Consider the following 13,027-nt stretch of genomic DNA (forward strand, 5'->3'; position numbering starts at 1 on the left):
TTGGATGTCTATCAGAAGCCATACAAAATCTGGCTTCTGATAGCAAGGAAGAAGGGAGGTGGTGGTAATGAATATTGGAAAGACAACTAAAAATGATCTCTACTGTCACAATTGTTTATTATACCTCCTAATTCTTGATCTCCCGATCTACCTGTAAATGCCAGAGTATGGGAATAATACATGATGCTTAATACTATATATTGGGAAAATACGTTTTGCTGCCTTTGAAAAATGCCCTGCATTAATAATAGGACTTAACTAACAGATGTTACACAGTTAATTGAAACAAAGAAAGTACAGTATCAAGGTGAAGTCATCTTCACTTAAAGTTCATATTTAGTGGGAAGTCATCCTAACAACATGGTTAAAGAGAACAAAATTTGATGTGTCAGATTTAATGATGCATAAATTGGGTAAAGATTATATTAAAATGCAGTACATGTAGATAGTCTGAGAGAGTTTATGACCCCTAGGTTTTATTACTCACATTCTCCTATGTGGTTGGATGCTGTATATTATAATGCAATCTTCAGATGTTCAAGGCAAGGTTGTGACACTGCTATAAAAACCTTGTAAGGCAAAAGGATTTAGTCTCTGCAACGTAAGTCTCTATATACATCACTTTTACTCTTTCAAAGATTATGTGAAACATAACCTTTTAATTTTAAGTAAAATCTTAAATACAATCACACACCTAGCTTTTGCATACTGGCTTAGGTTTTTCCTTTGTATACTATTACTTTGCTCTAAAAATATAAATGCAGCACATTCTCTCAATAATGCAATCATTTCTTGATTTAGTTAATATCAACTTCCATACAATTATTCTATTACGTTTTTTTCTTCCTTTCTGGAACCTCTGGTTCCCTCTTTATTTGGGGTATAATTCAAGGATGATTTACTAGTATCTTCTTATTTCTAACATTTCAACCCTTCTATTTGCTTTAATAGAAACATCACTTTAATCTAATTAAAATAGAACACATAGCAGCAATTAACTTACGTCATCTGTCACCTATGGTCTTAATTTGACATATTAAATACTCCTCTTTAGTTTAGCTTTAACTTCTTCTATTTTATAAAAAGGTTAAAAGAAAAAGTCACGTCTTTTCCTACATAAAAAAGTGGGAGATTGAAGAGCAATTTAAGCAGAAAATACCCAATTTAATGTGCATTCTGTAACAATATTAGGTCCAAGAATGCTCTCAGTAATAGTAATTTAATATATTTGCTACTAGGAATTTGGAAATAATATGGACTTCAGTAAACATCAGAAATGACAGAATCAGCCTCTCAATGCACCAAATAACTAAATACATAAATCACAACAAATAAAGATGCATTTTACTCCAAAACTAATGTGTAACATATCAATAAGGAATCATGGATCATAAGTGCAACTGGAAAAACTAAGCCGCTGGGCTTATTAAAATCTTTGATAAAATGAAAAAAAAAACTTGTGAACTATAGAGAAATAAAAATTAACTTACCATTTTTAATAAACTATAGAAAACATAGGGGCTGGCCCCGTGGCTGAGTGGTTAAGTTCGAGCGCTCCACTGCAGGCGGCCCAGTGTTTTGTTGGTTCGAATACTGGGCGCGGACATGGCACTGCTCATCAAACCACGCTGAGGCAGCGTCCCACATACCACAACTAGAAGGACCCACAACTAAGAATATACAACTATGTACTGGGGGGCTTTGGGGAGAAAAAGGGAAAAAAAATAAAATCTTTAAAAAAAATCTATGGAAAACATATAAATAAACACAGAAAACATTAAAATATGATGAAGTAATATTGACATTGATTTTCTCAATTTTTGATGTACAACTTTGAAGCAAAAGAAAATTTTGAAGATAAAGAAAGTCTTTTTTTTCCCAGTTGAAGGTGATTTTTTGTTTGGTAAAATTTAAGCTACTTAATGGAAATGGGACAATCAGGGCCTCCGAAAGTAAAAGGTTAAGTAGTTTTCAATAAATTAAATGATGACATATAAAGTATCAAAGATCAATAGTCATAAATTTATTATGCCTTTCTTGATATTTTATTCCTTCCTAAAGAAAACTTTTAAGAGGAGACCAGTAAAGTATTCATGAATAACATTTAATAAAAGTAGATGAAAAATAAAAGTAGAATGACTTCTTTAAAGAAAGGAATACAGCTCTTCCACTATTAATATATAGGCATGTATGAAAAAGGAAAGACTATATGTTGAAAAAATTTAAAGTAATAATGTCAAGACAGCAAGTTGAGAGAGAAAGGCAAAATTGATAAAGAATTATTGTATTTCTTTTCCTACAATTTATAACTATTAGGACCAGCTACTTAGAATCTGATTTATAAAATGTACTGGTACAGTAGTCTATAGGAAGACCTAATAAAAGATAATTTGAATATTCTTAACGTATTCGAATCTATAAGACCTAATGACTTGCTTCCTAGGGTGCTGAAAATGAGAGAGGTCATTGTAGGGTGACTACTTGCTGGTTCTAACAACTTGTAGATGAATGGGAGAGATTCTTGAAAATTAGAAGAGGGACGTTGGAAAAGGTCAAAGTCTAGAAATTGCACATTTCTAAGTTTAATCTTTATAACTTAGAAAAGCACGATAATTAGTTTTTTTAAACCATTAGGAAACCATGTGTTTTCTAACAAATTTCATATGTTCAAAAATTATCTTTGAGTAAATTAAATGCTTTCTAACCTACAATAATAGGCTTAGGATATTAAGAAATTATAGAAATTTGTCTTTATTTGAGAAGGTTTAATTCAGAGACAAGTACTTAAAATGAACAAAAGGGCAATTGTAGTCTAATACATAAACTTGACTCAGAAGCAATCTTTTGATGAGGTCATAATTAGTAGTTAGTTTTAAGATGCATGAAAAAACAAAATATAAAGACAAACATACACATTCATGCATGTACATACACACACACATCCCAAATAATTTGCAAATGAGGTCAAACTATAAGAACTCTATGGAGAGGAAAGACAATTGGGCATAATTTAGGCAATTATGTCTAAACTGAAAGATTCCATACTAGTAAATTAACCTTTCTAGATTTGTTATCTGTAAAATTGGGATGACTAGATAATTTCCAAGTTCCCTTATAGCTATAAGGTTTTATGAGTCTGTTAGAGAAGACCAGCAGTTTAGGAGACAGACAAAAAGCATAGTAGAGAAATGTTTAAATTATACAAAGAGGATAAAAATTTTCAATACAAAATTATTTCACTCACTGATCAAATTATCTTCCACAAATACCATCTCAAACAAAAATTCTTTTATCAAGGAGAGATATGTATCATATTAGAGACAATTGTAGATATGTCAGTATTAAATTTGAACTATAGTTGTAGCAGTACAACTGCAATGAGGGAGTTTTAAAGGAAACATTTTGAAGGATGAATCAGCAGACCTTGGTGATTGATTATACATGTGTAGAAGATGGGGGGAGAAGAAGAAGGAAAGTCAAATACACCTTTAATTTATGAGCGTTGAACTTGGCAAAATTATATTACTGTTGATGAAATTGTGTGAGACAGAAGGGAACTGGTTTTTGGATGGAAGATGACTACATCACTTTTTGTCAAATTGAGTTTAAGATTATGGACTCAGGCAGAATTTTCCAATGAATAATTTAAAGTATGTGATAGCAGCCTGGTAGAGATGTTAAAGGTGGAGTATAATTTAGGCTACAAACTTTCTGAGGGCAAAGACCTTGTCTAATTTGTGTTTGTCTTATTTGTCAAAGGCAAATAAGTACAAAATTCTGGCTCAGAACATAGTACATAATAGATTCTCAATAAATACTTACTGAATGGATGATTAATTTATAAGCTCTTGAGTAAATAACGTAATGAGAAAAATAAGTAATCTGTGGAAAGCATAGACAGGAAAACTGATCTTTACTGAGACTCTCATTTTAGAAACAAGAAGAACAGAAACCAATGAAGAAGACAGAAAATAGCTATTCAAGAGAAAGGAGAACCTGGATTATAGTGTCACAACCCCCAAGGTTTAGTATTTCAAGAATATAATTCCCAGAATGATAGTTCAGACTTCAGATTTTCAGAGGAAATTCTACGTCAACATCCCAACTGGAATAGTGCAATAGTCTTCCTCACTCTAATTTGGAATTTGATTATCCTTTCATAAACTCTAACCAGTAATAGTAATTATGTTTGTAAAAAACTTTCCCTGGTTACCACCTCTAACACTCTCATTACAGCTCAGCTTAGTTATATTATCACTTTTCTATTCTACCTTTGTTCCTGCTTTTGTTAATAAGGTTGTATAAACCTTGTGGAAACCTCATTGCATTGTGTATAAACTCCACTATATACTTATTTCTCCATAGGATCTTCAATATACATACCTCAATTAAATCCCTTAAAAGATGCCACTTCTTATCCAAAATCAACTATATCTTCTCCTACTCACTATGAAGCATTATAAGGACATAATTGTCTCACTCCTTCTTCCCTAGTGTTATTCATAGACTATCTGTATTCAGAAATCTGAAAATATCACTCACAAAACTCTCTTCTTGTGACATCCACGTCATTGATTTACACGTTCCTGCTCTTTTTCAGACTCATTACTCTTTTTCACTCAATTCCAAAACAAACATCTTCCTCAACATATTTACCACCTGGATCGGAGATTTCCTTTTTTCTCAATCCCTGCTATCTCCCAAGATGATTTTGACTTCTTTATTGATGGCTTTTTAAAGATACCAAGCTCACAAATTTGCATCTTAATTCTAATTAAATTGATACCCAAAGTGTTTTCTTTCACCCTTTGGTGTGGCCAAAGTATATTTTAAAGAACTTTTCCATCTTGGTCTCTTTCTAACTGCAACTTCTTTACCTTCAGCCTCTCTCACCTATTCACATTTATAGAGACTACAACTTGCTTTCCCTGTCACTTTGATCCCTTTAACTCTCTCTACGTTTAACAGTTTATGTATCTCATTCTGCTTTCTCTTGACTTACTAACAGTTTTATTCTCCTTTCACTGGGAAATGATGTAGTAAGTGGCTCACAAAAACAAATGTTTATTGTTTTGTCACATTACTTGTTGGTCTGGAATTGGATGCAGGTCTTCTCAATATGTCTGCTTCATTCTGGGATCCAGGCTGAATGAGAAACCCCTGTCTGTAACATAACATTTTCATGGTAGAAGAAAAAGAGCAGTGGTAGAATCACATGATGGATCTTAAAAAGCTTATGCCCAGAAGATTTAACTTCCATTTTGTTAGTCAAAGTCATATGCAAAAGCCTATCATTAATGAGGCAAGGACTTAAATACTCCTCCCTCGGTGAGGGTCAAAGCAATGATGCATATCCTTCTAATGAAGAATGACACCAAACAATGGGGAGCAGTAATATGCACTTTAGTAGAGAAGCCATCATGAATTTCTATTGTCAATAAAGAAGATGATGCTTTTGCTATAACCATATACAACTCTTGCCACATCCAACAAGCCAAGCTCCAAAATTGAATACTCACCATCATTGGTAATCATGGCTTTGACTCCTTGAATGTTGAACATCACTAGAGAAAGTCACAAAGGCATGCTGTGTGGGTCTACTTGAGAGTTAGGTTATGTATTCAGCCTATTTCTTTTTTTGGGTGTGGGTGTGAGGAGATTGGCCCTAAGCTAACATCTGTTGCCAGTCTTCTTTTTTTCTCTCCCAAAGTCTCAGTACATAGTTGTATATCTTCATTGTAGGTCATTCTAGTTCCTCTATGTGGGATGCCACCACAGCATGGCTTGATGAGTGCTACATAGGTCCATGCCCAGGATCCAATCCAGTGAACCCTGGGCTGCTAGCTGAAGTGGAGTGGGTGAACTTAGCCACTCGGCCACAGGGCTAGCCCCACTGTGTATATTTCTATACATTTCTTATGTCCATTACCCTCATGCTACTTTTGCTATGCCAAATATTTGTCATATTCCTTCATTTTTAGCAGATGAATTTGACTGTTTTAAAGATTTTTTCAATGTGTTTTATTATATTCCTTTGCCACTTTGAATGTTCTTTAAAACTCATTTTTTATCATTTGCCATCTTTCAATACTCAGATCATGAGTTTCTTCAGTGACTGACTCCACTCCATTAGTGTGCTTGAAACTATACGGAATTTGGAATCCCACAGATTTAGGTTTGAACTATGACTATCCTCACATAAGGATGGTAAAATAGAAAAATATTATTACTTACTTCATAAGAGTAGTGTGAGGATTAAGTGAGATAATATAAGAGTTTAACATATAATAAGTAATGATAATTAGTTTTCTAGCCTCTTTTTTGCTCAGTATATATTAATTTCCATTTGTTCTCTGTTGCCAAAGCAATTTGTTATCTTCCATCTTGTCTTTCTCACCAGACTGTAAGGTATTTGAGGATAGTGTACCTTATTTGAAGCTGTAGGTCTGATGAAGTTATACAAGTCCTGAGATACAGAAGTCTCTCAATAAGTACATGATGAATGAATGGATAAATGAATGGTTGAGAACTGTTTTAATTTGTAAGATTAAGTTCTGTTAGCATTCTTTTGATCTTCTCCTGAGAATGTCATCCATAAATATCCTTCTATTGTTTGTATCTTTGTCAACATTTTCTTTAACCTATGTTAGGTTGATTGCGAAAAATGGCTACAATTCTTCACATATTTCTGTTTTAATATCCTATAGAATGCAACTCTTCAGCTCTTCCAATCAAGAAGTAGAGCCTATTTACTCACTTCCTTGACTTGAGTTGGACTAATGATTTGTTTTGGCAAAAATAATGCCACAGAAGTAACCGAGTTTCCATTTTGAGTGTTCGCCTCCAAAGCCCTTGTGACTTTTACTTGCTCTCTTGCTACCCTGTCCAACACTCATGAGAAGAATCCAGGGATAGGCTGCTAAATGATGAGAAACACATGACCCACTTGCCACTGCAGCCCCAGTCAACAGCCAGTCAGTTGCCAGACATGAGAATAAGGCCATTCTACACTAGGCACCTCTCTGCTGACCTGTCAACTCATTGGCTTTTATCTTTTCATAAAATTCAACTGTGACGAATATGTGGAAACCAGGGTGATGTCCACGAGGAGGGGAAAGTGAAGAGCACAACATTTCTTGTGTATTTCTACCAGCCAGGCACGAGGTCAGCTCTTTTATATAATCCATCTCATTCGATACTCACAACCATATTCTGATAGGCAAAATTAAGCAGAAATTTTTTTATTTAATATATGAGAAAATTAAATTTGAAAAGATTGAGCAGTTTTCCCAAGGTCACATAGTTAATATAAGCCTAGCTCTACCAAGCTATCAGAAACCTCAAACTAAGATTAGTGATAAAAAGCTACTAATAAATGGTTTCTCTATTATATATCACAAAATAATTAATAGAGGATTATGAAAATACATTTTTCTCATTAAGGACTAAGAGGAAGTACAATATTCTTCTAATAGCAGGTAGCTAAAATTAGGCTTCAAGAAATAATGGCAAAATTTGCCATTTAATGTCTTGTGTGAACAAGTTTTATCATTTTATCTATTCCCTGTTAGTATTTATGTATCCAGCAATTTTTCTGTCTTTGTTTTTATCCTTCAAGCCTTAACTAATATTGTAAAACCATGTTTGCCCCTCCTGCCTTTTTTATAATCACAAAGTTAGATTTCTGTTTGTTCATCAAAAATGGATTTGGTAATTCATGAAAATACAGTGGGAATGTTGACTATTGTCTCCTTTGAGATTACTCAGCCACCTACAAGTGGCATAAATATTAATGGCCCTGTGGAAGGGCTATTACCTGTGCAGTCAATTCTCGATATTCTGATTGAGAATAGCTCATAGTAACTAAAATATTTTCCTTGTTGTAAAATGTTAGAAATCATTCTTCATGCTAACATATTACTTATTCAGTTATGGTTTAATTATAAGAAGACAAAGTGCATCCTAATCTTTGATGAAGCACAATAAAATATGCTACTATATTAAAATTAATGCTTCTAAATTGTCAGTAAAATGTCACGATAGATGGCCAATGTAAAAGTAAGGTTTCAATTTACTTTAGTGAAAAAGGACTGGTCATGGAGTCACTCTATTATCAAATGTCATGGATGAAATTAACTCTAGAGTTGCACCTTTTATTTTATTTAATTTATTTTTATTATCTGGTTTATTTTATTTATTTATTTTTTAGAGGAAGATTAGTCCTGAGCTAACATCTGCTGCCCATCCTCCTCTTTTTGCTGAGGAAGACTGGCCCTGAGCTAACATCCATGCCCATCTTCCTCTACTTTATATGTGGGATGCCTACCACAGCATGGCTTGCCAAGCGGTGCCATATCCACACCCTGGATTCCAACCGGCAAACCCTGGGTCGCTGAAGCGGAACATGCGAACTTAACGGCTACACCACTGGGCCAGCCCCTACCTTTCATTTTATAGATAAGATGCCTGAAGAAAGGGGAAGTAGGTACTGGTCCAGTGGTGCCATGGTTAAGTTCGCACTTTCTGCTTCTCAGTGGCCCAGGGTTTGCCGGTTCGGATCCGGGGTGCGGACATGACACCTCTTGGCACACCATGCTGTGGTAGGCATCCCACATATAAAGTAGAAGAAGATGGGCACGGATGTTAGCTCAGGGCCAGTCTTCCTCAGCAAAAAGAGGAGGACTGGCAGCAGTTAGTTCAGGGCTAATCTTCTCCGGAAAAAAAAAAAAAGAAAGGGGAAGTAACTTAGTAAAAGTACTTGATCTAGATCACAGTCTTAGATTTCTAGGCTAACACTCTTCCCAATAAGTCACGCTGGAAAAGTGGTGGCAATAGCACCGAACTCAGAATAAGAACACAACGTTGTCAATTAGACAGAGCATTAGCTTAGAAACTAGAAGATCTGTGCACAACTCCTAGCTTTACAAGTTACTTTCTTTGTGCTCTTGAGCGAGTCACTACTCCTTTCTCAGTTTTTACTTCCTCCTGTGTAAAATGAGGGGCTTGTACTAGATAATCTTTCAGATTCTTTCCAATTTTGTCACTCTATATACTCTGAGCATCAATTTATCCCTATTCCTCCTTAAAATTCTTAACCGAATATTCCAAAGTGTTTTATTCTGTAATCTTAAAAGACTTTCCCTCTTGCCATTCAACCAGCATCTGTCATTTACAAGCATACTTCATCTTATTGTGCTTCACTTTAACGCACTTCATAGACACTGCACTTTTTACAAATCGAAGGTTTGTGGCAACACTGCATTGACAAAGCCTAGAACCACCATTTTTCTAACAGGATTTGCTCACTTCGTGTTTCTTCGTGCCACATTTTGGTTATTCTCACAATGCTTCAAAATTTTTCATTATTATAATTCTATTTGTTTTAGTGATCTGTGATCAGTGATCTTTGCTATTACTATCATAATTGTTTTGGGGCATTATGAACCACACCCATATAACAACAAACTTAATGGATAAATGTGGTGTGTGTTCTGACTGCTCCATTGACCAGCCATTGCCCCATATCTCTCCCTCTCCTTAGGCCCCCCTATTCCCTGAGACACAGCAATATTGAATTAGGCTAATTAATAATCCTACAATAGCTTCTAAGTGTTCAAGTGAAAGGAAGAATCACACATCTCTCACTTTAAACCAAAAGCTAAAAAGGATTGAGCTTAGCGAGGAAGCCATGTCAAAAGCCAAAATAGGCTGAAAGCTAGGTCTGTTGTACCAAACAGTTAGCCAAGTTGTGAATGCAAAGGCAAAGATCTTGAAGGAAATTAAAACTGCTGCTCCAGTGAACACACAAAGGATAAGAAAGTGAAACAGCCTTATTGCTGATAGGGAGGAAGTTTTAGTGGTCTGGATAGAAGATCAAACCAGTTACAACATTCTCTTAAGCCAAAGCTTAATCCAGAACAAGGTCCTAACTCTCTTAAATTCTATGAAGCATGAGAGAGGTACGGAAGCTGCAGAAGAAAAAAATGAAGTGAGCAGAGATTAGTTCATGAGGTTTAAGGAAAGAAGCCGTCTCCATAACATAAAAGTGCAAGGTGAAGCAGCAAGTGCTGATGTAGAAGCTGCAGCAAGTTCTCCAGAAGATCTAGCGAAGACAAGTAATGAAGAAAGCTACACAAAACAACACATTTTCAAAGTAGACAAAACAACCTTATATTGGAAGAAGATGCCACCTTGGACTTTCCTAGCTAGAGAGAAGAAATAAATGCCCAGCTTCAAAACTTCAAAGGACAGGCCAACTCTTTTGTTAGAGCATGATGCAGTTGGTGACTTTAAGTTGAAACTGATGCTCACTCACCATTCTGATAATCCTATGACTCTTAAGAATTATGCTAAATCTACACTTTCTGTGCTGTGTAAATGGAAGAACAAAGCCTGGATGACAGCACATCTGCTTACAACATGGTTTACTGAATATTTTTAGCCCACTATTGAGACCTACTCCTCAGAAAAAAAGAGTTCTTTTAAAATATTACTACTCGGGGCCAGCCCCATGACGGAGTGGTTAAGTTCATGTGCTCCGCTGCAGCAGCCCAGGGTTTTGTCATCAGTTCAAATTCTGGGTGTGGACATGGCGCCACTCATCAAGCCATGCTGAGGTGGCATCCCACATGCCACAGCTAGAAGGATCCAAAACTAAGAATACACAACTATGTACCAGGGGGGCTTTGGGGAGAAAAAGGAAAAAAATAAAATCTAAAAACAAAAAAAGTTACTACTCATTGACAATGCTCCTGGTTACCCAAGAGCTCTGATGGAGATTTACAACAATATTAATGTTGTTTTCATGCAGGCTAACACAACATCCATTCTGAAGCCCATAGATCAAGGAGTGATTTTTTTTTATTTATTTTTTTTAAGATTTTTTATTTTTCCTTCTCCCCAAAGCCTCCCTGTACATAGCTGTATTTTAGTTGTGTGTCTTTCCAGTTGTGGCATGTGGGACACCACCTCAGCATGGCCTGATGAGCAGTGCCATGTCCGCGCCCAGGATGAGAACCAGTGAAACTCTGGGCTGCCGAAGCAGAGTGTGTGAACCCAACGACTTGGCCACGGGGCCGGTCTCTTTTTTTAATTTTTTAATTTAATTTAATTAATTAATTTTTTATTGCGGTAACATTGATTTATAACATTATGTAAATTTCAGGTGTACATCATTATAATTCAAGGAGTAATTTTAACTTTCAAGTCTATTTGAGTCTATACTTTTTAAGGCTATAGCACCTTAAATAGCGATTTGTCTAATGGATCTAGGCAAAGTAACTTGAAAATCCTCTGAAAAGTGTTACCATTCTAGATGCTATTAAGAACATTTTTGATTCATGGGAAGAGGTCAAAATATCAACATTACCAGGAGTTTGGAAGAAGTTGATTCCAACTCTCAAGGATGACTTTGAGGGGTTCAAGACTTCATTGGTGGAAATAACTGAAGATGTGGTGGAAATAGCAAGAGAACTAGAATTAGAAGTGGAGCCCGGAGATGTGACTGACTTGCTGTAGCGGTAGCGTTTGACAGGATTGAATCTAATTTTGAAAACAGTTCTATTGTGGGTAAAATGCTATCAAACAGCATCACATGCTACAGAGAAATCATTCATGAAAGGAAGAATCAATTGATGTGGCAAAATTTATTGTTGTCTTATTTTAAGACATTGCCACAGCCACCTCAACTTTCAGCAACCACTACCCTAACCAGTCAGTAACCTTCAACATTGAGGTAAGACCCTCCCTGGCTAAAAGATTGCAACTTGCTGAAGGATCAGATGATGGTTAGTATTTTTTAGTAATAAAATTGTTATTTTGTAAAGATTGGCACCTGAGCTAACAACTGTTGCCAATCTTTTTTTTTTTTCTGCTTTATTTCCCCAAAGCCCCCCAGTACATAGTTGTATATCTTAGTTGCCGGTCCTTCTACTTGTGGCATGTCCGCGCCCAGGATTCAAATCAGCAAAACCCTGGACTTCTGAAGCAGAGTGTGCAAACTTAACCACACGGCCACTGGGCTGGCCCTGCAACAAAATATTTTTTAATTAAAGTATGTACATTATTCTTTTAGACATAAGGGTATTGCACACAATAGACTACAGTATAGTGTAAACATAAGTTTGATATGCACTGGGAAACCAAAACGTTTGGGTGACTCACTTTTTTGCAATGTCCACTTTATTGCAGTTGTCTGGAACTGAATCTGTAATATCTCTGAGATATGCCTTTACTTTTTGTCATTGTTTGCTATCTTTCAAGTACATCCTCCTCAAAGGCACAACATTTAGATTCTGCACTAGATTGCAAATTACCTGAGGACCAGGACTGTATTTAATTTGACTTTGTATCCCCACCACTTGGTATATAGTAGGTGCTCAATTATCATCGATAACTCAGTGAGTATCTCCTGCACCTTACATAGTTGCCTACCATCAGTATAAAATGGATAAGTGGCTGATGATCATAACAATAATAATGTATGGAGTTCTTCCAATGTGTGGTACTGTGTTAAATGCTTTACATATATTATGTCATATAATCCACACAAAATTCCTACACATTAGATACTATTATTATATCTCTTTTGCACATGAGGAAACTGAGGTTAAGAGAACTTAAGAATACACAGTAAATAAGGAGTAGATACAGAATTTCAACCCAGTATTCTAAATCCAGAGCTAAATGATGATAAAGCAATAACAAGTTAAATCTACATCCACTTTATAAGTAAACTGAATTATCCCAAATACTATTATTTATCCCAGATACACTATCCAAATGAAAGTAATGGTTTATTTTTAGTAGTGCAAAAGTGATATTTCATTCTAATATTTCCCATAACTACATTTATTCATTTAGTTGTACATTCATTCAACAAACATTTGTTTATAACTTGTTTATAACTTGTTTATAATTTGTTTATAACTTGGGCTTTGTGCCCAAGATGATAAGTAACATTGTCTGATTCTATGTTGATATGCTTCTGCAATTCAAAGTAACTATTATTTATATTACAGGCCTAATA

Source organism: Equus asinus, chromosome X (genome assembly GCF_041296235.1).
Source record: "Equus asinus isolate D_3611 breed Donkey chromosome X, EquAss-T2T_v2, whole genome shotgun sequence".
Lineage (NCBI taxonomy): Eukaryota > Metazoa > Chordata > Mammalia > Perissodactyla > Equidae > Equus > Equus asinus.